This window comes from Trichechus manatus, unplaced genomic scaffold, assembly GCF_000243295.1.
Source record: "Trichechus manatus latirostris isolate Lorelei unplaced genomic scaffold, TriManLat1.0 scaffold00016, whole genome shotgun sequence".
NCBI lineage: Eukaryota > Metazoa > Chordata > Mammalia > Sirenia > Trichechidae > Trichechus > Trichechus manatus.
The window spans coordinates 4,828,285-4,852,984 of record NW_004443952.1 but is presented as its reverse complement, the minus strand read 5'-3'; the positions used below and the strand labels follow the sequence as shown (position 1 = coordinate 4,852,984).

General features: G+C 42.3%; 2 protein-coding genes across 4 annotated transcripts in view; one reads left to right on the top strand and one right to left on the bottom strand.

The window, feature by feature from the left end:
- ASTN2 (astrotactin 2) overlaps positions 1–24,700 on the bottom strand; it is a 1,034,049-nt gene that overhangs the window by 228,154 nt on the left and 781,195 nt on the right. The window lies entirely within an intron of this gene.
- The window catches only part of TRIM32 (tripartite motif containing 32), a 14,054-nt gene continuing 7,912 nt past the window's right edge, over positions 18,559–24,700 (top strand). Inside the window, exon 1 of one of the 2 annotated variants that reach the window (XM_004372125.2) lies at positions 18,559–18,633. The gene's annotated coding sequence lies outside the window, so the exon portion shown is untranslated. The remainder of the gene's footprint in view (positions 18,634–24,700) is intronic. The other variant, XM_012554360.1, reaches the window with a different exon arrangement.

The following is a 24,700-nucleotide window of genomic DNA, read 5'->3' as shown; positions in this document are numbered from 1 at the left end:
CCCTGAATTTGGACTTGTAGCCTCCTGGACCGTGAGAGAATAAACTTCTCTTTGTTAAAGCCATCCACTTGTGGTATTTCTGTTATAGCAGCACTAGATGACTAAGACAAGTATCCATTTAACAACAAAACAATCTGTAGATCTTTGCTGGTCTGCTTCTGTCCAAAAAATCTTTTGCTTTCTCCCACAGATTTATCCCAACAAATGAGACTGGGGTTGGGGTGAGGTGGGAAGTGCCTCACTAGCTAAAAGCCCAGGCCGGAAAGTTCCCTCAGCAGCAGATAGCATTCATAGTTGAATTCAGGGGCTGATTTTGCAATAGGCAGGTCCTTGGGATCATCTGTCCCAATCCCATCTCTTAATAGGTGAAGAACCTGAAACCTAAACAGGGAAAGGGTCTTACGTCTAAACTGCATATGTATATATTAACAATGACTTCTCTCTTAAACAGTGTGTCTGCCTAAGTTATGATCTGCTAGAGAGTTACAACAGGGAAGACCATTAGCCATTCCATTAATTATTCCTATGTAGGCATTAAAATTGTAAAAGTTAATTGCCTCTGATCCAACTCTACCCTGTGACTAGACTTATCTTTTTAAAGGGCAAACCCTATATTCCTATCCTGCTTAAAACTCTTCCAAGGCACTTGACTGCTCTTAGGATAAAGACCAAAAGTCCTTAAGATGGCATATAGGCCTTGTGCCTTCTCCAGCCTATCCCTTAACTCGCTCCCCCTAGCTCTCTTCCTTGCAGCTTCATTGGCCTTTATGTACTTGAATACACCCTGTTTCTTTTTCTCTCAGTCTTGGCACATGCTCTTTCTTCTGCACAGAATCTTCCCCTCATCCCACCCCCACTCTCCTGCCTTCTCCTGGCTAACTTCCACTCATCCTTCAGATCATAGTTCAAATGCCAATTTCTCAGGAAAGCTTTTCCTGAACTCCATCCCCATGTCACCAATCTACATTAAAACCAAACCAAACCCACTGCCTTTGAGTCAATTCCAACTCATAGCAACCCTACAGGACAGACTAGAACTGCCCCATGTGGCGAGGCTGTAAATATTTAGGGAAGCAGACTGCCACATCTTTCTCTGGAGGAGCCGCTGGTGGTTTTAAACTGCAGAACTTTCGGTTGGCAGCCGAGTGCTTTAATCACTGCACCACCAGGGCTCCTCTCCAATCTATATTAGGCCTTCCTATTAACGATCCTCATAACATCCAAGTCTCTGTATCACCTGTTAATGTCACAAGATTATAAGCTCCAGGAGGCCAAAGGCAGTGGCAGTTTTGCTGATGACCATGCCTTTACACACTACCTGGAACAGAGTAAGCTTTCAATAGTATTTTCAATAAACATGTGTTGAGTATATACTAGATGCCTATAACTTGATCATCGTGCTGTGTTACCAAAGCACTGATTACTCTAAAGCCAAGATTTGTGCATTTCAAGGATGACTGAATTCATTGATGGCTTGTAATGACACATCTCTTCCCAAATTAAAATTAGCTCTCTTAATAGAAAGGTCAACAGACGAATAGCTGATCAATTTGCCAGTTGTTCTGACTTCCTCTGTTGGCCCTTGCCATTGAGGAAATGGGAGAGTTAGGTTAAAGCAGGTTGCCTTTAACAGGCCAAGGGTAAAGAACATTTCTGAAGAGACTTATCCTCTGTTCACATTTCCCATCCCTCTGAACAATGCTTCCAAAATAGGATCATGTCTGGTTTCAAGCCCAATTCAGTTCCAGTGACACTACAGCCCATTCATTTGAGAACCTGCCAACTGAACTCTCTTTTTTCTCCTCCCAAATTCCTGCTGGGTATTATTTTGTTGCCACCGAAAAAAAAAAAAAAAAAAAAAGTCTCAGTTGAAGTGACAACTCCTTGTTGGGAGGGCAGCCAGGGCTTTTCGGCAGGAGGTGATGGCACCACTTGCCCTCATCCAGAAAACAAAACAAAAGCATCAGACTAAGGGCTTCTGGGAGAGCCAAGGCTGCCGGATGTTTATTCAGTCTACGGCAACAGTGCAGGGCGCTGCCTCCCTAGTCAGACAGGCTTGCTTTGGCAATAGGCTTGCACTTGAAGCATGTTAAAATCTCCACAGGGACCAGAGGGGCTCAAATTAGAAATGTTAAGGGTGGGGGAAAGAGGGTGAGACTTTTATATCATAAAGAATGGCCTTTATTACAGCAATGGCCTCCCAGGAATTGCTGAAATGGGATCATTTTTTAGGCGGAGTTACTGTCTCCTTTTGGAGGAAAGCAATTGCTCTGAGGCCTGACTCAAGGACCCACACCAATACCCTTGACAAAGAGAAAGTCACCAGCTGAAACAACACCGGCAAGGCCTGCCCCTCCGTTTTATGCAATCTGAACTTTTCAGCAGCTTAACAGGCAAAGTTCAGCATCGTCGGTGTATCCTTTATAAATAATACCAGTTGCCATTGAGTGGATTCTGACTGACAGTGATCCCATGTCTGTCAGAGTAGAACTGTGCTACACAGGGTTTTAAATAACTGATTTGTTGGAAGTAGATTACTAGGCCTTTCTTCCAAGATGCCTCTGCGTGGACTCGAATCTCTAACCTTTTGGTTAGCAGCCAAGCATGTTAATTATTTACACAACCCATAGTAGTACTAACCTAAGAGAGTTATTGGTGAGGATTAAATAAGGTGCCTGGCATAGGTTAAGCACTCAATAAATATTAGCTGTTATTGTTGGTTTTACTGTTGCTGTTATGATTATTATGAGTCTGAATTGACTCGATGGCAACGGGTCTTTTTTTATTGGTTGTAGTAGCAGGATGTGAAAATAGAAAATAGACACTAAGATGGCGTAATGGAAGTGAAATCCCAAAGCCTGGCCCTTATATGCAGATTTATAAAGGAGATGAGTCCTAACTAGTTTCACAACTCCAGAAACCTCAGTCAGAACAGATATCAAAAAGGTCAGAGAGTAGAAGGGGAGGATTTAGGGGAGGATTTCTTTGACAAAATCTATTACCATGCTTGGAGTCCCTAGTATCCCATGGGAGACTTGTAGAGCATGCTACCTACTAACCCCAAGCTTTATAAGAGAGGGTCTCAAGAGTGCCACCTGGAGAACTTGCTCTGTGTTCTGTGCAATTGGGAAGACAGTGAACTAACGTCTTACTCCACCTGGAAAGCTCTCCTGGCCTGTGGCAGCTGAACAGCAGTGGCTGCACTAGGGTTAGCCCAAGTTCCCAAAGGTTACCAGGGTAAAGGTGTCAAGTGTTTCCATGGCCCAGATGTGGGTCATTTAGGTGGAGAATCAGCTGGCCCAGGACTATTTTGAGTCCTGCTTAACAGAAATTCTAACAAAGGGTGAGGGGTCCCCTATAGTGAGGGTCTCTGTGAGGTGAGAAACCAGACAAACAGATGCTAGAGGGGGATCAGCAGCAGCCAACCAAAGAGAAATTTCATCTCCCCAGGTCTTGTGAGAAATCCCTGGCAATGGGGAATCACGAAAAGCCTATGAAAAAGCCGCCAAGAGAAAGGACCAGTCTTAAAAATCTGCCAGGACCAGAGAACACAGAGTCAGGGTAAGAAGGGACCAGCATAAGTACGGCCTTCCCATTTCTTACCATCCCTTCATCCTTCTCCATTGACCCTGGAGGAAGGGGAAGAAGAAGTGAAAGGTGAAAAAACATTACAATGGCCAACCATGTCCCATCTCTCAATGCCCCCACTGGAAAGGACAAGGAGATTCGACTTGTCAACTTTATAGCTTTGATTAAAATCTTGAACTAGACATCTTAATTTCTGATTTGAGGCTGTTAGCAACGTAAAATGTCTGTAGCACTGTAAACCCATTGCCATCAAGTCGATTCCAACTCATAGCTACCCTATGAGCACTGTCTATTACATAAAAGCGATAACAGATTAGATATGGGCTGCCAAGATTTTTACTTAGGGGCTGAGGAAGATTATTCCAGTGAATACATTAAAAGGAGCATGGGAACCAACTGACACACATACTTTAGAACATACAAACATATATACATAAATTACAGGCTGATTATTTTCAACATACCATTTACATCATCATCATTATAGTGCTCATTAATTCCTAGTTGTAATTAATGTGCTAATTAAATTAATATTTGCCTCCCTCATTAATCTGTGAGCTCCATAAGAGCAAGAATAATAGCAGGTTTAATGACCATTCGGGCTGCCAGCAGAGTTTACCATCTGACGTAGTGTAGACGGTTAGCAGGTAAATATTTAAATGAATCAATGTGTGAATCTGATACCGTTCTTCCTCTAATCCCTTCCGTTTGTAAAACACTTACCTCGATTCAAACCCACTACCTGTACTTATCACAACAACCCCAGAAATAAATGGTCTTAACCTTATTTCATTGATGTACGAAAGGTAGCTCACAGAGGTGAAGTAACTCGCCCAAGGTCACACAGGTAGTAACTAGTCTAGCTATTTGTACCCAGTTCTATTGCTACTTCCACTGTCAATGTTTCCACTCAGAAAAAAATTCCACACTAATTCTCACTCCTGCATAATGAGTCATTTCTGTTCAAAACACTTGGCCTTCCCAGTTCCTGCCACCCCCAGACAACACTCCCAGCCTCTCCCACCCCTTTCCATGGGCTCATAAACTCTCATTGGTGGAAGGCGTTTTAAAGGTCACCTGGCCAGAAATCCCATCTAACGTGTCATTCACCACCAAATCATCCTCCAACTTCTTGAATACTTCTAATAATGTAGAACTCATTACCTTTTTAGGTCCCCAGTCCCATTGCAAGACGGCTCTGTTAAAACTAGATTGGCTTCCCATCCAGAAGCTGTATTTCTCATCCTAAGCATCTGACCCAGACACAGAGTTACACACATTATGGACTTCATTTGGACACCTTCTCTGCAATACTCAAGCCTGCTCACTACTTGGGGGTTCTGCCAAGATTAACTAATTAACTAGGTAGATAAAATACCTATCCCCAGGAACTGTGTGGCATTATTGAGCGGTATCTGATATGGTATATACGTCTGAGTGCATATTTGAGAAATGGAAAGGGAAGCAACAGTGAGGATTCCAAAAAGAAGAAAAGACAGATCTACAAAACTACCAAATCTTAGGACAACTGATTTCCTGATCTAACCTAGTTTATCTGCTTCTTTCCTAAATGCACAATAATAAGCACCGTCACAGAAGGGGCAGCTATAAGCACAATGGCTTGATTGGGTTTGAATCTCAGCTCTTCCATTTTCCAGCTGTGTGACCTTGGACAAGTTAATTAACTTCTATGAAATTGTTTTCTCATTTGTAAAATGGGATAATATTGGGACCTAAATTTTGGATTATGTGGAAGATTAATGAAGAACAGAACCCAATGAAGAATCTATAAATTCTAGGGTGTTAAGAGAGACACTAGAATTCATTTGGTCCACCCCTTGACCTTCACCTCAGAAATTATTAGATTTCTGTGCATGTCGGAATCTATAAATCTTTCCTTGTAACCTGCCTGGTGCTTCAACCACACTGTCAGGAATTTCTCCTTAAACTACCCTGCTTCCTAGTTATTGGAACACAGTAGGCCAGGGTAGAACTGAATGCCTAAGTCCAAAGCTATTGAGTCAGACTACCTATTTTCAAATCCTGAGCAAGTCACTTCACCCACCTTTCATTTCCTCATCTGTAAAAGGGAGACATAGATTCTTTGGTGGGCTGCTAGAAGTAAATGAGAGGTGCTGCACTAGGTGATTTACACATATGATTTCATAGAGTCCTCACCATCACCCTGCCAAGCAGGAACTGTTGCTCTCTATTACAGTCATAAAGTATAACCTACCAGAGGATATTTGTCTTCAAGTACCCCTTGCCATTGAGTCGATTCCGACTCCTAGCGACCCTATAGAACAGAGTAGAACTGCCCCATAGGGTTTCCAAAGAGTAGCTGGTGGATTCAAACTGCCGACATTTTCGTTAGCTGCCGACTTCCTAAGCACTGCGTAACCAGGGCTCCATGCGTAGAGCAGGGGTCAGCAAACTACAGCCCAATTCATTTACATACTGCTTATGGCTGCTTTTGCACTACAATGGCAGAGTTGAGTATTGGTGACAGAGACCATACCATCTGCAAAGCCTAACACATTTCCTATCTAGTCCTTCAGGTAAAGGTGGTTAATTCTCTGAGGAAGGTCATACACTCTGTGGGGCAGAGAGTGGACCCCTTGACACTGCCCACTTGCCCAGTGGCTGATGTCCTGGCTAAAGGCAGGGAGCAGTCAGCGTTGAAGCATGTCATTTAGTCCTGCCTCTTGAGACAAGGTGGGCAGTGGCCATTTCTGGGAGGCTGGAAAAAGACCATGTGTGAGCTCCTGCTGCCCTCTAGTGCCTGTTTAGGGTGATTGCTCTTGGGAAAAATCAGTTCTGATCCTTTCATAGGGAAGAATGATTAATGTGGGTAGGACAACTTGCTAGGCTTTGAGGGCAGCAGGGAAGACAGTAAAGGCTTAACTATGACCCAAGGAAGGTTGGTGGAATGACTAAAAGAGTGCTAACAAGCACTAGCTGGGAAGCTCTATTCAATGCCAGGTTTGGGGCTACGTACTGGGGGTGGAAATATGAATGATAGCTTATTCCTATCCTAGTGGTACTCAAGTATGCCGATTTGATTGAGTTTATTGGCTGGGAAAGAAAAGTCAAAGAGAATGAGAGACTAGAGATATGATAGAGAGAAGAGATAATTGATGGGGCAGAATCTGGACGCACACAGGAGAAAACGAACTCCCAAGTAGCAGTGGAAAGGATGTGGTCTGAATGTCAGACAGATTTGGGTCTGAATTTCAGTTTTATCAAAACTAAGCATTAGACCAGCACCTCTGTGTACAGTTGTTGTGTCCCACAGAAAGGTGCCAAGGGCAAGCAGGTGAGTGGAGACTGAATCTAGCCTCAGCTTCAGTTGTCATGCCTGTGCCCATAGGGTTAAAACCTATCTGGAATGGGAACCTTTTCCTAATTTGCACAAAAGATGATTTATGGGCTACCCACGGCCCTGTATGTGACCACGACAAGCTACTTCCTCCGTCAGAGCCTCTGCTTTTCTATGTGGAAAGTAGGACTCATATAAGACATTATAGAGTTGTTGTGAGAATTTGAGATCATGTATGTCCTGGTGGTGCAGTGGTTAAGCGTTTGGCTGCTAACCAAAAGGTCAGCAGTACGAATCCACCATCCGCTCCTTGGGAATCCTACGGGGCAGTTCTACTCTGTGCTATAGGGTCGCTATGAGTCGGAATGGACTTGACAGCAATTTTTTTTTTAATGCCATGCCAGATGCTTAGTAGCCACACAAGCCATTTCAGTTCTTACTATCACTGTTACTAGTATTATTATAACAATATAGTTTACTTTTGAAATGCAGTGAGGTAAGTATTTTAAAAGGGGAGAAGATGGAAAGGAAACTCACTTATCTTGAGCTTCTATTCTTTGCAAAGCACAAGGCATTGTGGATCTCATTCAATCCTCCCAACAGTGCTTTGGGCTAGGAATATTACATTTTTTAAGACCATATTTTACAATTGAGAAAATAGAGGTTCTGAGAGGTGACAGATTGTAGCCAAAGCTCCTTCTTTGTCAACTGGACTGCAGAAGCATCATTAATGGGAGATTTGCCTACTCCTCCCTGGGGCCCAATTCCTCCTCTTTCTCAAAAACTCTGCTGAAAACTTACCCCTCAAGGAAGGATTTTAAGACTAGTTCTCCTTAATTCCTTCCTTCTCCTTCCAGTAAGTCCTTAGGCTGGGGGCCAAGGAAGAAATTCCCAGAGGGATCATTTCTGGACAGGGCTTAGGGAACACCCTGCTTTAGATGAAGATCATCAGACAGATTGTCCTGCTTGGAGATGGCCTTGAGGCAGAAGAGCAGGCCAACAAGGCCTACCAGGCCGCCCTAGGATGGTAGGAGGTTATGACGCTCAAATATCCAGGGGGAAGTGGACCAGGGGTGGGAACAGCTGGAGGCTGTGGAGGCTTTGGTAAGAACAGTCATTAGGAAACTAAGGCCACTCTCTGACTGCTTTCCTGGGGGACTGAGTCTGGCTTTTACACGTCTAACTCCTTATTTTCATCAGAATCTTAACAATGTGCAGATTAAAAAGGTCACCTTTAAGCTTGTTGAAAGGCGTTACCTTTGGAGAACACTTTCAAGGTGAGTTTCTTCTCTGATTAGCTGCCTTCTTCCCTGTAGCTGTGTTGCCGGGGACTGGGACTAGTGAGCCCACCCACCAAAAACATTAACGCAAAAATAAAGGGCTGAAACCCATCAGCAATTCCTAGTCTTATATTTGAGAAAATCAGTACAATTGATATTAATAATAGCTCCAACTTTACAGGCACATATTCCAGGCGAGATGTTCTGCTATTTGCTTGGCATACATTATCTCATCTAGTCTCTATAAATCCTAACAACGAGATGGAGGTTTCATTTGTTTCTTTACATCTGAGGAAATGGAAACTCATAGACATGAAATCAGTGGCCCAGGAAGGGACAGATTGCTGCCTCAACCTGTCTACTTCTAAGCACTTTTGCACAATGCTAAGTTGCCTTCCATTCCGCTATATTGCTAGAGATTCAGGTCTAGGCAGTTATAAATTCTGGAAATTGTGTGTACAATTTCTTACTTCTGCCCATTTCATCATAGTGATTAACAAAAAAACAAACAAACTAACAAACCCATTGCTGTCCAGTTGATTTTGACTCATAGCAACCCTACAGGACAGAGTAGAACCGCCCCATAGGGTTTCCAAGAAGCAGCTGGTAGATTTGAACTGCTGACCTTTTGGTTAGTAGCCGTAGCTCTTAACCACTATGCCACCAGGGTTTCCTAGTGATTAACAATAAAACTTTTAAAATAAGAATCTATGGACTATCAACAGGGAATTTGTTGAAAAATCATGGTGTTTCCACACAGTGGGGTACTATGTACTTAACAAAGGAATTTAGGACAATTTCTATAAATGATATGGTGTAATCTCACACATATTAAATGAAGAAAGCAAAGTGCAAAGCAGTGTTTATAGTGTTTTCTTTTGTGTAAGAAAAACAAGGAGTACACATATACACACATATGAGATATACCCATTATATTTTTCACTAAGAAATGCTGAAAGGATTAACCAAAATAAATAAAAATGGTTATTTACAGACGGAGGAAGGCAACAGGGTAGAGGAAACGAGGAAAGAAGCCAGAGAGTTTTTAGTGTATATTGTTTTATAGTTTTAGCTTTGGAACCACATAAAAGTTTTACATAATTTAAAAAAAAAAGAAAGGAAAAGAAAATCTCAATGAATTACATACAAACTGAACAAAAGATCTAACACAGAGAAAATAATTATTTCAAGTGGATTTAAGACAATATTTTGATGAGAAATATTCCAAAGACAAAATGATATGCAAATAAATCTTAAACTAAATTTAATGGTCTCACTGCTAACTGTAATATTGGTTTTGTTATTTTGAAACTATTATATGTGTATTATGGACTATAGCATTATGTTACTGTCATTAGGAACTAAGATTATTAGTTATTTACATTTACTTATACTAATAAACTTTTGTTATTAGTATAAGTATTAAATATAAATTAGTATTAATTTATATTTATTCATATAAGAGATGACCTATATAAGTATAAAGTCAAAGAAGTTAAGAAAAATTCTGGAAACTGAAATTCTAAGTGGAAATCAGTATAAACTTATGATTTTTTTTTTTTTAATCTCTTAAAACAAAAGAATTTGAGCTTTCTCCACTGAAAGACCTATAAATAATGACAACCCACCAGCAATAAACATCCATAACACTCAGACTCATTTCTAAATACCATTTTCCATTAAAAGGAACAAGGAATTCTTGGGAGAATGTATGATTCCATGTCTGGGACAGGCATGGTACAAGCTGAGCCTAGGATATCTTGTGCCAAAAAGCAAAGTGGCAGTCAAAAACTAACAGGGTCATTTTAAAAGGGCATTGGAAGCAACTTAAAGGGGTTCTCACTGACTTAAGATTGAATAATTTGATCATCAAAATGAAGAATGACAACAATTGATTGAAATATATCAAATAAATAAATTCCTATGAATTCATAATGCTCCTCGAATCAAAACCAAAAACCTGTCTAAGAGTAAGAATGTTCACTTCTGTTAAAGTAAAAGCAAAGAGATTTATTGAGGGTAATGCAATTCTCGAATTAAGGAAATACAGGGTAGGGAGGAATCTACCAAGTGCTCCAAGGGAGAAGTGTGATTTATGGTAAAGATGAAGAAGGGACATGCATGATGGTCACATGGTCAGAAGGTAGATACATCATCAGCAACTCTATTTTCAACTACCTTCTTCCTGGAACATCTTGAGTAGGCTCGTTCTCCTATAATCATATTCCTGACCCCCACCCTTACTTACTAAGAGCTGCTAAACCACACTCCTGACTTATTTACTCAAGAGTGGCTTGGGATAAGAGCCAGTCCAGTTAAACAAAATGATTAATAGGGGGCCAGGGTCTTCTGGTCCCACTCAGCCAGAGGCCCAAGGCCATATGCATAGGAATGGGAAGAAGCTAAGGTTACATTTTCACGAATGCAGAAGTAGGAGCTTGTAACAAAATGGAGTTTTGATTCAGACCTCATGTCAGTCATTTTATTACATCATATGCCTCAGTTTTAGAGGTTCGCTAGCACAAACTCAAGCCAAACAAACTAACCACAAAAGAACAAAGCTCATTGGGCAGTATTGGATATTGCTAGGAAATTGGCTCACTATTCTGAAAATAGATAAAGGGAAAGAACCAAGCATTTTCCATACTTTTATCATACAAACTGTATTTCAGGGTAACCACAATTTTCTTTATGGAAGTTGTATTCCTTTGCTTGGGCTGCCATAACAAATTACTACAAACCAAAAAACAATGGATATTTATTCTCTCATAGTTCTGGAGGCTGAAGTTTGCAGTCGAGATGTGGTGAAGGCCATGCTCTCTCTGACGGCTCCAGGGGAGAATATGTTCCAGGCCTTTCTCTTAGCTTCGTATATTGCCAACAATCCTTGGAGTTCCTTCCTTTGTAGAAGCATGACTTCAAACTCTACCATTATTGTCACATGACATTTGCCTTTGTAGGTCTGTCTATTCTCCTCTTCTTATTAGGACACCAGGTATATTCGATTAGGGGCCACCATAACCCAGCATGACCTCATTTTAACTTGACTACATCTACAAAGACCCTATTTCCAGATAAGTTCAAATTCAAAGCTACTAGGGGCTAGGACTTTAACATATCTTTTGAGGGGACACAATTAAACCAATAACAGAATATTGCAGCTAATAAAAGCAGAATAAGTAATAGAATTATTCTAAGAAGGGGTCTATGATCTTCATCAGACAACAAAAGGAGTCCTTGGGACAAAAAAAGCTATGAATCCTTAGGAGAGAAACAATTTAAAGCATGCCATGAGGAAGTAATCAGCTAATCTGCAATGTGGAAAATCCTAAAAGAAAAATAAACTGATGTCTTCAACAAACAATGGCATGGACAAAATTAAAAGGAGTAACTATTACAGACTGGAAACCCTGGTGGCGTAGTGGTTAAGAGCTATGGCTGCTAACCAAAAGGCTGGCAGTTGGAATCCACCAGGTGCCCCTTGGAAACCCTATGGGGCAGCTCTAGTTTGTCCTATAGGGTAGCTATGGGTCGGAATCGACTCGATGACAAAGGGTTTGTTTTTTTGGTTTTATTATAGATTAAAAGAGACTTTTGAGACATAACAGCCAAGTACAGCATGTAAGCACTTTGATCCTTATTTAAACACACCCATTGTAAAATGATACTTTTTTGAGGCAATTAAGGAAATTTGAATATGAACTGTCAGGTATGATGATGTTGAGATTATGTTAAAAAAATAATTATCTGTTAGAGATACATACTGAGGTATTTACAGGGGGAATGATATGATATCTGGGATTTGCTTTAGAAGACTCCAACAACAACAACAAAAAACCAGTTGGGTCTGAGGGGCAGCTGAAGCAAAACTGGCAAAATATTGACAACGGTTGAAACTGGGTGATGGGCACACAGGGATCCACTATATCATTCTCTCTCCTTGTGTGTGTGCTTGAAATCTTTCTTAATAAAACACTGAGAAAAGAGGGCTGCCAGGAGGATTATACAAAATTAGCAAAGGCAGTTATTGCTGGAGAGTGGAATGAAGGGGATGTTTCACATCTACATTATGCATCATTTTGCTTGTTTCTTGTAAATGTGTTTTCACTTGTATTATGTTTTAAATTTAAAAAATAGCAATAAAATTGTCATATCTTGGGAACATAAGATAGAATAATGGGTAAGTAGTGAAATGAGAAGACTGTGGGGTGGAGGTGGGAGACGGCAGAGGAAAGAAGACTGTCTTTTTGTCTGCAGCAGCATTGTTGTTGTGTGCTGTTGAGTCGATTCTAACTCATAGCAGCAAACTTATGGGACAGAGTAGAACCGCGCCATAGGGTTTCCTAGGCTGTAATCTTTACAGGAACAGGTCATCAGATCTTTTTCTCCCAGAGCAACTGGTGGGTTCGAACAGCTGACTTTTTGGTTAGCAGCCAAGCACTTTACCTATCGCACAACCAGGGTTCCTTTTAGCCCATCTTAGGAGACACAAATGCCAATTAATTTGTGAGTAATAGTAGCCACCAATTAAAGAGAAAAGCTGGTTGAAACCCTGGAAGCAAGAGATTCAGGAAATCTGGTTTGGGACTGAGAAAGGATGTGGGACTTAGCAGGAATAAGGCCATGGGAAATTTCACATTGGCCCTCATTTAGCATTGAGTGGAGTTGAAGTTGTCGACACTACATGGGGAATGTTCTCTGGGGAAGCCTTCAATGCTACTAACATTCATTAAGCACATACTCAGCCAATGTTTGATTACTGTTGCCCTTTGACTATCCAAACTAGTTCACACCATCAGAAATTAGATAAAGCTAATTGCACACAAATGTATATGATAGTAAAATAACATAAAATAAAGCCTCCAAATTCTGAATCAGGTGTTTTAATACAGCTCAAGAAAATATGCCCTCCCTCAAAAAAAATTCTGCCCAGGGACATTTATGCAGTTTTATTTGTGGTGGTTACATGTTCAGAGATAGGCTTGTCAACTTGATAAACTCTTATGTAGCCAGTTTAACACTATGAAGACCAAAGAAATATGATTTCAAACGTTCTCCCATATTAGGTGAATAAAATATCAAACTTTATGTGTGTTAGAAAAACATCTGTTGAATACCCAGCATGATGGTAAGTATGGATGAAGAGATTAAGGGGAACTTTGTAAAATAGAAATGGTTATGTTAAGGTGGATTAGATCATTGTGATCCATAGGGTTTTCATTAACTGATTTTAAGAATTAGATTGCCAGGCCTTTCTTCCTGGTTAGTCTTAGTCTGGAAGCTCTGTTGAAACCTGTTCAGCATCTATATACCTGCTAGCAGGTGGATGAAGATGGCTCTTTTAAACACTTTTTTATTCTGTAAAGTTAAACTGAATTCAACTATCTATTCAGCACCTATCATGTACCACGTGTAGGCTAGACAAAGAAACATACAGGGATTGTGTAAGCCATATGGAGATCAAAGTCAGAGTTTCAACAGCAAGTAGAACTAATTAGATAGATGACAGATAGATAGACAGATAGATAATAAGAAGGGTAGAGAAGCACAGAAAGAGGGAAAAAGGTAGAGAAAGGGAGAAACAGGGAAGGAAAGATGAAACAAGAAAGGAAAGAAGGAATAAAGAAAGTAAGGTGGAAGGGAGGGAGGAAGAAAGAGGGAGGGACAAAAGGAAAAAGAGAAGGAGGGAGGGAGGAAGAAAAGAAGGGAAGAAGGAAAGGAAAAAGAGGCGAGGGGAGCTAAGCAGACAGGTAGGCAGGCAGCCAGCCTCTAAGGTGGCCCCCAGAGATCCCCTCTTTCTGGTATTTACTGTCTTGTATAGTCCTCTTCCCTTGAGCAACTTGCTTCTAGCCAATAGAGATTGAGGATATGTCACTTCTATGATTAGGTTACAAAAGACTGTGACTTCTATCTTGCTAGCAGGTTCTCTCGTGCTATCTTTGATGAAGCAAACAGTCACTAAAGGCACATGTGGCAAGAAACTGAGGGTAGCCTCCAGCCAACAGCCAGCAAGGAAGTGAGGTCTTTGGTCCAACAACACTGAATCCAGCCAACAGCCATGTAAGTGAGCTTGGACGTGGATCCTTCCCCATTCAAGCTTTCAGATGAGACCCCAGGCCTGGCCATCAACTTGATTGCAGCCTTATAAGAGATCATGACGCAGAGGGCCCAGCCAAGCTGTACTCAGATTTCTGACTCACAGAAACTGTGAGATAATAAATGTGTGTCATTTTAAGCTACAAACTTGGTTATTTGTTATGTAGTAATAGATAACTAATACAGATAGACAGATAGATATAATTTTATATTATTTCATGGGAGTGCTAGTAATTAGAAACCTCTAGACTCTGAGAAACTCTGTTAGCATGTACTAGTGTTTTAACTCCTTACATATTCTTCCCAACATTATATAAGCAAGAAATATCTCTTCCCCTTCAAACTTCAGTTGGTAATCAGGGGAAAAAAGAGGAGAATATTTTGTTGAGGATAGTAATAGTGATAACGATAATAGTAAAAATGATAATTGTAACCAGCACTCAGCACTTATTCTTTATCAGGCAGTGTTCTAAATCCTTTAGGGCTATTAAAGTACCTAACATTCTCAACATTCCTATTTGGTTGTTGTTGTTCTCTGTCAGCCATTAAGTTGGCCCCCAATTCATGATGACCCTGTGCATAATGGAACTAAACACCGCCCAGTCCTGTGCAATCCCCATGACTGGTTGTGGATCGGACTGTTATGATCCACAGGGTTCTCACTGACTGATTTTTGGAAGTAGATCTCCCCAGACTTTTCTTTCTAGTCCTTCTTAGTCTGGAAGCTCTGCTGAAACTTGTTCAGCATCATATCAACACCCAAGTCTCCACTGGCTAACTGGTGATGGCTGTGCAAGAGGTGCACTGGCCAGAAATTTAATCCAGGTCTCCTGCATAGAAAATGAGAATTTTACCACTGAACCACGACGACTATTATCCCTATTTTGCAGAGGAGAAAAGAGACACTGAATAACTTGTCCAAGGTTACACAGTTTGTTAGTTACAAAAGGTTACCAAGCATTACTTCAAATCACCTTCTCATCTATTCCCTAACATAACTTTCTAGGTGATTGTATCTGAAATTCTAACCTAGGTCTATCTGACTCCAAAGTCCTCACTCTTTCCACTACAGAATGGTGTACTTAATAAGTAAATTTATTTATTGAAATAATAAATACAATATAATGAACGCTACTCCATGTTAAGCAAAGTGCTAAGCTTTCTACATCCAATATCTCATTTTGCTCCCCACAATCGTCTGAGTTAGTCATTGTTATCCTCATTTTGAAGAGAATAAAAAAGATGTTAAACTAGGAATCTTCTTTGTAAGTGAAGAAAGCAATACTTAACCCATAGGATGGTTTAAATGTTAAATCAGAATATGTTATGATAAACTGCTGAGTAAAGAATATTTAAAGTGCTTCACAAAGAGTATTTTAAAAATGTTTCCATGTCTGAGGAATGCTAATATTGTGCCAGGTTGTGCAAAGCCACAGGACAAAAATAAGTGCATATCCCCGGAGTGTTTATTTTACTGTGAGATCATGTTGCAATTAATTTAACTGGTAGGTAATTTAAACATTAAAAAAAAAAAGACCGTCAAGTAAACACAGTTTGCTTTTTTTTAAGGGAGAAAAGAGGCGTTTTGTTTTTGTTTTAAATGGTATGCCAGAGCTATATCCCCAGACTTTCAGGAGTAGTATGAGCTCTCTTCTGTGATTGGGAAAATATCAGTATAAAAATATGAACAGTTCTGAATTGAAACTCTGGGCTGATAACTGTGGTTTTCAGCAACCAGGGTGCTAAATATCCCCTCCACCACCACCTACCTGAGAAGGGACTATAAGTCAGTTCTCAGGGCTGGAAAAAATGACTTGACAGCAACCCTTCCATACCTCCCACCTGCAACACAGGGGCTGGGAGAAATACTGCAGGCCTCATTCAGAGGGGCTCCCTGCCCATTTCATGGAACAGGCCATATTGAGTCTCCAACATGGCAGAAACTCAAGGTAGGGGGGAATTCCTGCTCTTCTCTGACACTGCTGCTCAGAACAGCTCATCCAAGAGCCTTTGCCTTGACAGGCTCTCTGTGATCAAAATGACAGCAATGATTTGCCCTTTATTCCATGACTTCCCAAGTACTACTAATTCCTTCTCTCTTACACCAAATCTTGCTTAATAAAATAGAAAGATAGCTGGTGTCATAAAATGTGAGCACAGTCTTTCAGTGATGGTTTGGGGCATGTTATGAGCCTGATGAGCCTAGGTTTGTACCCCAGCTCTGCTACTTCCTAAGTTATGACTGTAAGAAAGCTATTGAATCTTTTGGAGTTCAGTTGCCTCTTTTGTAAGATGGAGCTACTGATATCTACTTGAAAAGTTGTTGAGGGAACTAATTGTGACTTGTGACAATATATGCGAAATGCCTGGCATATTGCTCAGCTCAGAAAACAGAAGCTCTTACCTGACTGACCTCCTGAGTCATTCTGTAGCTACAATAACTCTAGGTCACACAGGACATGTGATTTGCCTAAGGTCACATTTCAGAATCTGACTCCCTTAGTTGGTGACTCTTACGTGCTGGGCTCTGTGCTAGCAGATGTGACTATGAATGGGCATTGTCCTTCAGGGAATTCACAGTCCACTGGTGAAGATCACCAATAAGTAGATAATTAAAGCCCAACCTTTTATGTGCTTTGTGAGAAATCATCAACTTGACAGTCCCGGAGCTTACTGAACATGGAACGAACACCTCAGAATGCTCAGGAGCCCAGGAAGGTGGGAGAAGCAAGCAGCCCTGTCTCCTGGCCCTATGAGGTTTTGCCTGCATCCACTGGCTCCCAATTCTGAGCAAAATCTGCTCTGGGCCCTTTAGTCCCAGACTGGGCTCCCTCCTCAGTCCAGTCCTGACTCAACCTATTCTTTGCCTATCTGCTAAAACACGAGCTGGCAAGTTCATTACTGAGGCCTGAGCCCAGAGCTCTATTCCAACCCAAGAGTCCAGAAACACCAGGCCTGCTCAAGGGATGCCATGAAGTACACCAAGCCAGGCTCCTGTTGGCCTCAATATCTGAAATGCTGGGGGCTGAGGCTTCTGAAACCAGCAGTTTGGAGGATGTGAGAGCTGATCTTAATTTTTAAAAAAGCAGCCACCGTTAATTAAGTACAAACCATTGTACTTCTATAATCTCAGTTAATCCTTATAGCAAACCTGATCTCCATTTAGAGATTAAACAAAAATAATAAAGTTAAGAGGGAAAGTACTCAGAATTGAGTAAAATCTGGGGTCTGATACTAATAAGCATGTGGCCTTGTTATTCAACCATGTAGGCATCAGTTGCCTTTTCTCACTGGGTCATTGTGAAGATTAAGTGAGCTATGTATATGAAGTGCTTACCACAGCTGCAGTCAGTCATTAAGTGCTCAAAGGACATTAGTTCTATAATTCTTGTTGGTTGTTTTATCATTGTTCAGAGTTACATTGCTAAATGGGATTTCAAACCCAAGCTCATTCTACTTCAAAACTATATAGTATTGTCCTTAGCTTTATAGTATGGTCATCTGCAGGGGCAGGTAACTGGCCCCAAACAATCGAAGAGGCCGCAGATCCTGGTCAAGCAATAGCCAGACTGCCTCCCACCTGGGAAGTGTATACCCTTCCCTGGCCCTCTCTCCCAAACCTAGACGTGGGCTTGGGTTCCTGGGTACCTTCAGTCTGCAGAGACAGGAGCTGTAGGGTGTGTCTCCATATCTACCTCTGCTATCAGCCTCCTAGCTGAGTAGGGGAAAAGCTCCTTCACAACAGAAAATTGTTTATCAGATAAACTTGTCTCTTATACGCTGTGTGTCACAGAAATATGGAAACCAGGCACTGCCCTTCTAAGAATTCCAGGTTCTGTGCCTGCCCCAGAGTGAAAGTTTTATTCTTTCCTTGGCCCTTTTCTCAGATTGGAAAGCTGAGGTTCAGAGAGGCCTTTCTGTGAGTTCCCAAGGCTCAAAGGAGGACGACTGCTTGAGGTCACCTTTTAATGAAGTGGTTAAGACACTGGGAGTTGGAGTCAGTCACATGCATGCTGGTTCGGCTCCTGACTCGTTGAGTGGATTTGGGCAGACCCCTAGAGCCCGTGGGCCTCAGTTTCTTCATCTATACAATGGGAACAGAACGCTGGATTAAGTGTGGCTAACACTTCCAGTTCTGGGCAGAGAGCTAGCTCCTAGCAGCTGCGGAGCCCCGAGCTAGGGGGTAGCCTGACTACAAGCCCCAGCATGCCTCGGGGGGGCGGGGGCTCAGTGACGGACAGGTGGTTTTGCGAATTGGCGCCCGCCAAGGGGGGCGCGGCGGCGCGTGCGCTGAGAGCGGCGGGTGGGTGGGCTGGCGGCGGTGGATGCGTCGGAGCCGCGGGAGGTCAGGTAGGGGGGGGGAAGGAGGGTCGGGGATGCGGGACCCCGGCCGGAGTCGCGGACAATGGCTGAGCGGCGGGGCGGAGAGCTGTGCTGGCGTGTAGAGGTCGCGCCCGCGCCCGACTAGCAGGGTCTGGGAATCGGATCTGAGGGGCAGGACCGGGGTGGGGGTGGGGCTGTGAGGGGCAGGCTCCGGAGGGATTCGATGGGGCTGACGAGCTCAGAAGAGACGCAGCGCTGGGGGCAGGGGCGGGGGGTGCGAAGATTTGCAGTGCATCATCTCAAGAGGTATGAGGTAATGTGGGGGCCCTGAGAGGAGACGAGATGCAGCATTTGATAGGCGCGGGGGCATCTAAGGGCTTTGGAGGGGTTTGGGGTGCAGAATTTCGGAAATAAGAGGGAACTGGGGGGCCCTGATGATATTTAGGGCACAGAATCTCAAAAGATTTGAGGAAGTCTTGGGACGCATTTGTTTCAGGGGGTTAAGATCTGAGATCAAAAGGAGCAGGGTCTGGGGCGATCCTAATTGCTAAAGAGGGAGGGTTTTCCTGAGTAGGTTCTGGGGAAAATTGAAAGGGCAAGCTCTTGGGGAAAGCAACATCTTGTTAGCAAAAACAAGAGACCTGGCTAAGATTTGAAAGCAACACATGACATGGGGTGGGTGAAAGGGGAAGGAGCAAGGTTTGAGGATGGCACAGTGCCTGATAGAATACAGAGAATGGAGGATAAGATCAAGAGAGGGCAGAAATCTGAGGTGTGGGGTCAGGCTGTTTGGATAGAGTTGGGGTGCAGGGCTGAAGGCTGCAGAGATTTGGAAACAGTGATTAAGGGATCTTTATCAGAGGGATTTGGGATCCATGGGTGAAGAATTGGTGAAGGTTGCAATGTAGAGCCCAAAAGGTTAGACTTTTGTAAGATGGTTTGGAACAGGATTTGGCAAGGATTGAACAGGCTGTAGAATTAAAGGACTCTGAATAGGTTTGTAGGTTGGTGACTTGGGCTGCTAAAGGAGTTTTCCTCAAATCTCTACATGGGGAACAGAAGGGGTTTGGGGACCCAAGGACCTAGAAGTTAATAGGGAAGTGTATATGAGTGCATGACAAGTTCAGGGGTTCAGGAGCAAAGCCATAAATCTTCAGATATCAGGACTCCTGAAGAAGCATGACTTTCCCTCAGAGGGGCAGAATCTCCTTCACTTTTTCAGCAAAGATCGCTTGTCATGAGGCTGGCATGATATGCTGCTAACTCCACTCTGACCCTGGGCCAGCTGAAAGTGGTAGGCTTTGTGGGGAGAAGATACTGGTCAAAGGGAGGATAAAGCAGGAAACTGTTCAAGGTCATCCTCCTAGGTCTGCTTTTCCCTACCTCCGTCTCAAGCCATGGAGGTGCTAGCAGGTAGTGTGTGAGATGTCCAGGGGAATGAGTAAAACATTATCTCAGGCCTTATTTTCCTCATCAGCTAAATAAAGTGGATTGAATTAGATCATATTATTTAAAAAAAAAAACAAACAAAACAAAAACTAAATCCATTGTCATTAAGTTGATTCCGACTCATAGCAACCTTATATAAGACCCATTAAAGCCCAAAGAGTCAGTGGCTCTGTGAATGAGGTGTTTGGGCTGGGAGAAGGGCAAGAAAACGGGAGCTCATAGTTCAGCATTTAATCCTTTCCTGGTTTCTAGAGCAGTGGTTCTTAACCAAGGGCGATTTTGTCCCACAGGGGACATTTGGCAATGTCTGGAGATGTTTTTGGCTGTCAGAATAGGGGTTTGGGGTACTACTGGCATCTAGTGGGAAGAGGCCAGGGATGCTGCTAAATTTCTTACAATGCACAGGACAGCCCCCAGAACAAAGAATTATCCAGCTGAAAATCTCAGTAGTGCCAAAGTTAAGAAACCCTACTGTAGAGTCATATTCTAGGTTCAAATGCTGGCTCTGTTTCTTCTGATTAAGTGATCTTGAGTGAGTTACTTAATCTCTTTGCCTTGGCTGAAATCATCTGTAAAATGGAGTTCATAACAGGACCTACATCATAAGATTATTGTGCAAATTCGGTGAAGTGAGTCAGGGTGCCTAGTGTGTGGTACATAACAGATACTCCATAAATTTAGCAATTTTTAGTTTTTATATCCACTTTTTCAGTTTTCACAACAGTCTTATTAAGTATCTATTATATCCAGTTTTACACATGAAGAAACTAAAGCTTAGAAAAGGGAAGCGAGTTGCATAAGGTTTCATAGCTAAGAACCAAGTCAGAGCTAGGCTAATATCCAGATCTCGGTAACTGTATATTACCTCTTTTCTTGCTTTTTTTTTTTTTTTTTTTTTGTGGGGGTCTGCTTAGTCTTATTATCTCAGCCCATTCCCCTCTAAAGTAAAGGAAGATTGTCCAGTGGGTATCAATGAATATCAAATAGAACCCTAGGAGGAGTATTCTATATGATTAGGTAGGGAGTAACCCTGGACTGTGTTCTTGGTTTGCTGTTAGACCAGGACCAGTGGGTGGATAAGGGGAGGAGCTTAGGTTAGCAAGCAGGATGAGGTGCATTGGACTAGACAGGTATGGAGGCCATTGGCTTAAAAAAAAAAAAGGGGAGGGGGAAGGCAGTCAAACTCTGAAGGAGAGTAATTACTGTTCTGAATGATCTCTTTTGGGCTTCTTTCCCTTGGGACAGAATAGCCACATTGGCTCTCTTAGCTGAGAGACTAAGCCTCATACAGCATTGCTGAAGCCAGTACAGAAACAGCTGGATTGGATCTGAGGGCAAGAGACTTAGCTGGAATACCTCCCCCTCCCCCAAGGAAAATATGTAATGAGAATTGAATCGGCCTGGGAATCAGAGGCCTGAAGTCCAGAGTCCTTACTCTCCTGCTTATTTACTATGTGACCTTGGACAAACACTTGCCCTATCTGCCTCAATCTGTTAAAAATATGAATAGCTACCATTTATCACTTATGTGCTAAGTAAAAGAGCCCTGGTGGCACAGTGCTTAAAGCACTTGGCTGCTAACCAGAAGGTCAGCAGTTGGAACCCACCAGCCGCTCTGCAGGAGAAAGATGTGGCGGTCTGCTTCCATAAAGATTTACAGCCTTGGAAATCCTATGGGGCAGTTCTTCTCTGTCCTGTATGTTCACTATGAGTCAGAACTGACTTCGATGGCAGTGGGATGTGCTAAGTATATGTACATCACATGCTTTATCTCAGTTAATCCTGACAATGATCCTGCCAACAGTCTAGTTGTTATTCCCCATTTTACAGATGAGAAAACTAACAGGTTACATGACTCACCCAAAGCTACATAGCAAGTGGCAAAGCTGGGATGAGAGCCCAGGTCTAACTCCAAAGTTATAATAGTTTTATTAGATAGGCTTTTCCAGCTCTTAAGAGTCCATTTGTCTGTATCTGGAGCCTATATATCTAAACTTCTGGGTGGTAGCCAGAAGTTTACAGGACCCTTGAAGGAGTTCATTGTCCATGCACACCTGTGACACTCCCTCCATTATGTCTTCTGGTAGAACAATTAGATTTAAAAATCATGCCTAGGTGCCTTTACCAGCCTCTCAGCTGGACTCTTCCTAGAGGCATTGGCAGCCAAATCAGCCAGGGAACTATGTAACATAGCTTTTGAATCAGTGTGGTTTTACGGCTTGGAGTCAACACTCCTGGGTTTGAAGCCCAGTTCTACTGCTTATCATGTTTGAAACCTTGGACAGGTTATTTCTCGGAACCTTTCATTTATAAAGAGGTATAATACTTGATATAGCTATTATGAGAATGAGAGATAATGTATGAAAGGTACCTGGCACTCATGAATGGCAGTTGTTTTATGAGAGGAAGGCAGTGCTGGAAGGGAACTGTATTACTGTGCCAGATTTTAGTGACCCTAAGCAGCCTCTATCAGTTTCCCCAAGATTCTCATCCCCTCTTATACTTTCCCCAGGATCTGCTTACAAAAAACAAAAAACCAAACCCACTGCCATCGAGGCGATTCTGACTCATAGCGACCTTATAGGACAGAGTAGAACTGCCTCATAGGGTTTCTGAGGAGTGGTTGGTGGATTTGAACTACCAACCTTTTGGTTAGTAGCCAAATGCTTAACCACTGTGCCACAAGGGCTCATGATTAAATGAACATATGTTGAATGCAGAGAAAGGACTCAAAGGAGAATTGAGTTGGTTGAGATGAGCTGGAGGTGTCCCAAGAGAAGACTGTTGATTTTTCCCTTGACTTTTATCCTCTGAATTATATTGGCAGCATTATTGCTACCCAGATGTTTGTGGAGGATGCAAGGGAACCTTTCTAGGTCCTTCAGTTTTAGAGGAAGACAAAGACAGATTATCAGGCAAGCATTTTTCTAGCAAACCCTATTATTGCTAACATTTTCTTTCCCACAAACATTACCTTCTGGGTTGTTTTATGTATCCCAAATGGGCTCAACTTTCGGGTCATGCCTCTTCAAGCCCCTATTCACTGAGTTCTCTTAGCTCTCCACAGGTGCCTTAAATGCCCTGAGTAATCTAAACTGCGTCAGGATCCTCTCCCACACACAGGACTGGGTGAGTGTCCGGTGGTGACCTGACTTCCTTGAAATCAGTCTTGCTAGCCACTCCCAGAGAATGATCATGGATGGCATGGAGATGGTTATGTACTTGATTAGCATTTTGTTAAAATGCAGGAGGAATAAATACAGTTTTGGAAGCCAACATGAAAGGAGTTGTGGTAAACCTTACAAAAACAAACCAGGAGAGTGTGTCAGTAGTAGGATGGACCTTTATGTCTTGTGAAAAGATATGAAGTACTACTTTTACATGTTTTCTACATTTTAGATGAAGAGCTTTTTTCATGTCTGTTTTTGCTCAAAATTATATCCCCGATGCCTTTCACACTGCCTAACCCATACTAGGTGCTCCATAAATATTTAATTAATTGCTTAATTGAGGTTCTGCAGTTTTGCTCATGGTTTAGGTCCCCAAAGTTGCTGATATGAGTATGAGAAATAGTCATCTAGAGAACTACCCCATGGTGGGGACTCAAGCATTGGATGAAGATTTTGAAACCTTAGGTCATCTCTATTCCTTTGATTCTGAGATCAGGTAAAACAATCTCCAGTGAAGGCTCAGAATTTTTATTATTGAAATACATGTATCTGATGCCTTGAGCACAGTTTGCCTGTTGAAAAGTGCCTATTCATGTGTTCTCATAGGCTGGGTTCTGGTGGTGGCTGCTGCTCCTCCGCCTCCTCCTCTTCCTCCTTCTCCTTCTCCTTCTCCTCCTCCTCTTCCTCCAAGCTATTATTTGCTGCACAGTTAATTGTTTTCCTGGCTTGGTACTGTGCTTAGTAAGTGCTTTATGCACATAATCTCATTTAATCTTTACGACCGACCCTGTGAGGTAGGTACTATTGTAAAGCTCTTTTGCATAGATAAATAAACTAAGAACAAAAAAGAATTTAGGTAACTTTCCTAAGTCTGCACAATAAGTGGTATAGGGGGGATTAAAATCCAGAAAGCCTGTTTCCTGAGCCCACTTTCTTCATCTATACTTTTAGTCCTAGTTCTGTGATTGGATTTATGAGGTCTGAATTTCCTTCTCCTGGTCTCAGTTTCCTCATCTATATAATGGGAACCAGTTATCACGAGGGAGCAGAAGGACATCATTCTTGGTAAAGTAGAGGGTCAGCAGAAGAGAGGAAGACCCTCAACGAGATGGATTGACACAGTGGCTGCAGTGATGGGCTCAAGCATAACGATTGAGAGGATGGGGCAGGACTGGGCAGTGTTTCATTCTGTTGCACGTAGGGTCACTATGATTTGGAACCGACTCCATGGCACCTTACAACATACAACATATAATGGGGAGGTTGGAGTAAGATCCTCTTTGAGATCACTCTAATTCTAGCATTACATATTTAGGCCCTGCTAGAAGGAGCCCTGGTGGTGCAGTGGTTAAGAGCTTGGCTGCTAACCAAAAGGTCGGCAGTTCCAGTTCACCAGTCGTTCCTTGGAAACCCTGTGGGGCAGTTCTGCTGTGTCCTATAGGGTCACTATGAGTCACAATAGACTCGACAGCAGT